The sequence below is a fragment of the Triticum urartu genome, chromosome 2 (genome assembly GCF_003073215.2).
Source record: "Triticum urartu cultivar G1812 chromosome 2, Tu2.1, whole genome shotgun sequence".
Lineage (NCBI taxonomy): Eukaryota > Viridiplantae > Streptophyta > Magnoliopsida > Poales > Poaceae > Triticum > Triticum urartu.
This window is the reverse complement of record NC_053023.1, coordinates 715,941,166-715,944,647: the sequence shown is the minus strand read 5'-3', so window position 1 is coordinate 715,944,647 and position 3,482 is coordinate 715,941,166.

Here is a 3,482-nt window from a genome sequence, read left to right as displayed (position 1 = left end):
ATGATCCTATTCCTAAACTAACTCCGAAGAAGAGAGGTATTCTATTTCTCAGTCCTGAAGATATGCAAGAGGCAAAGAAATCTATGAAAGAAAAAGGTATTAAAGCTGAAGATGTTAAGAATTTACCTCCTATTGAAGAAATACATGGTCTTAATATACCGCCTGTTGAAGAAACATATGATCTTAATTCTTTATTTATTGAAGAACCTCCTGATCCCGATATCCCGACACAGGTAGTAAAGGTAAATTCTCTCTATAGATATGATAAAGCTGAAGTCCCTCCTACTAAAATTGCTACTCAGTGCTTGGATGAGTTTGGTAACTTTATGTTTAAGCAAGACGACTTCAATGCTTATTTTGGTAGACAATTAAAAGAAAATGCTTATATGATTAGACGCTTGGGTGATTATATGGCTGATATTAAAGGTGAACTTAAACTTGTTAGCAAACATGCTTCTATGGTTACCACTCAAGTAGAACAAGTACTTAAGGCTCAAAAAGAAGTGCTTGATGAAATGAATAGTAAAAAATGATTATGCTGTTAGAGTGGCTACTAGAACTGGTAGAATGACTCAAGAACCTTTGTATCCTGAAGGCCACCCTAAGAGAATCGAGCAATATTCTCAAAGAAATAATATTGATGTTCCTAGTTCTTCTAAAAAGAAGAAGAAGAAAAATGATAGAACTGTGCAAACTTCTAGTGAACCTATTGCTGAACCACCTGATAATCCAAATGATATTTCTATGTCTGATGCTGAAACACAATCTGGTAATGAACATGAACCTAATAAAAATATTGATAATGATGTTTATGATGATGCTCAACCTAGTAATGATAATGATGTAGAAATTGAACCCGCTATTGATCTTGATAACCCACAATCAAAGAATCAACGTTATGATAAAAGAGACTTTGTTGCTAGGAAACATGGTAAAGAAAGGGAACCTTGGGTTCAGAAACCCATGCCTTTTCCTCCGAAACCATCCAAGAAAAAGAATGATGAGGATTTTGAGCGCTTTGCTGAAATGATTAGGCTTGGCTTGAATAAGTTGACTCGTACTGAAATATCTTTGCAAATGTTGATAAATCAACTACTATACCTGTCGGTATTTGTGAGGATGTGCCTGTTGTGGTTACAAACGTTACTATTTTAACTGACTTTGTTATTCTTGATATTCCCGAGGATGATAGTATGTCTATTATTCTTGAAAGACCTTTTCTTAATACCGCAAGGGCTGTTATTGATTACAACAAAGGCAATGTCACTTTTCATGTTAATAGTAATGAGCATACAGTACACTTTCCGTGGAAACAACCTCAAGTTCATAGTATCAACTCTATTGGAAAAATTCCATCGATTATATTTGGAGGTTTTGAATTTCCTCTTCCTACTGTCAAGAAGAAATATGATATTCTTATTATTGGGGATGTTCATATCCCCGTTGAGGTAACTTAGTGTTATTCGAAATTTCTCCGGTTTCATGATTATCAGAATGAGTTTGTTAACAAGACTTGATCAACCTTGTTAGTGGATTCTTTTTGATGAGCATGAGATGGATGAAACTAGAAGCACAAACTTCTGTACCCCACTTTTACTTTCTATTATTTATATTAAATAAAGTAAAAATAGTATTTTCAGTCTGTTTCCTGGCTTATCCGTGCAATATAAAAATATCCCGAAAATAAAAGTCCTCTGAATGACATGCCAATTTAATATGATTTTTTCGGGAATATTTGAGGATTTACTGGGCAAAAATTACCGCGGGATGAGCTGCCACCTGGCCACGAGGGTGGTGGGCGCGCCCCCCTGCCTCGTGGGCCCACGGTGGCCCTTCTCCACTTATCCCAGCACCCATCTTCTTCCTCTATCTCACACAAACCCGAAAAACCAACTCAAGCACGAGTTCCAGCCACTTTTGCTGTGATTTTCGATATCCTTGCTCAAAGCACCTCTCGCAAAACTGCTTGGGGAGATTGTTCCTTGGTATGTGACTCCTCCATTGGTCCAATTAGTTTTTGTTCTAGTGCTTTATTCTTTGCAAATTTGTGCTGCATAGGTGACCATGTTCTTGAGCTTGCATGTCAAATTTATATGGTTCCAAGTAGTTCTAATGCTTGATTTAGGCTCTAGGCACTTGTAGGAGTAGTTGCTATCAATATTATTGAAGTTGGTTCATTTTTGTTTGAAGTTACTAAGAATTTCAGATTATTTCAGAAAAATAATGAGGAGATTTTTGAGGGGCTCATCGAGCCAAAGCTCGAAGGAAAACGCACCGAAGCCTAAGTATAATTTGCCGCGCACCGCGGAGATTCGGGTGTGTGAATGGCCTTCTGAAGATTTCTTGAGAGCAGCCAGTATCTATGAAGATTTTCATGAATTGGCTCACAATGCAGGCCTCACCGCTTTCCTCCACGACCAATGCGATCAGTATCTCTTACTCACAAATACTTTTGTGCAAAACTTTCATTTTGATTCTAGAAGCTCACCACCTACGATGGAGTTTCATTTATATGATGAGCATAAGGAGATGTCACTTTATGATTTCTGTCGGATTTGTTTAATCCCTTTTGAGGGCAAGACAGAAGAACCACATAATGATGATGTCACTGGGTTTATTGATACTATCACTGTAGGAGAAACTACAAAGGTTTCCGATGCACGAATCACTAGCATACATTTTCCTGTTTTACGTTACTTTGCATTATTTGCTATTCGTTGTTTAATTGGACGCGGAAACAGTGGAAACCTTAGTATCCCTGATATAATTATTCTGCACCACGGTTTATACAGTGATAACACTTTTAGTATGGGTGGTATTATTGCTAGACGATTAAGAATGAACCATACTAAGGGTGCCATCTTTGGAGGCGTCTATGTCACACGCCTAGCTGCACATTTTAACATACCTATTAGGCATGCTGAGAAGGAAGAAAAGGTGCTGCCCCGCGTTTATCTAGATCATAAAAGTATGGTGGCACATGATTTTATTGTTAAGAATAGGGCAGGAGAGCTTAAATATCAATTGTTCTTTAACAAACATCATACTGAGACTATTATCCTGCCTGCCCCTTCTTTGTTTAATTTTGTAGGACCCTACCTCGTTACGTGGGCTGTCGTCCAAGCTTACAAGAATCCTGCACCAGCCCCGGAACAGGAGCCACAAGATGAGCCTCCACGACAATCTGTTTATTCTTGGGATCCAGAGATGACTGTCAGCCAGTGGCAGTCACAGTCCTCTTCTTCATCACAGTATGATCCCAACTATTCTTCCTCATCACAGTACGACCCCAACAACTATTATTATGGATATCCGCCAGGCCAGCTGTGGCCATAGACCAACTTAGGCCAAAAGCCTAAGCTTGGGGGAGTACGTATTTCTCACCGACATTACTTTTATGCTCACACACACTCATTGCTAGATGTCGGTGCTCATACTTTTTAACTGTAATATCCATGCTAGTTTATTTTCTTTTTCCTGCT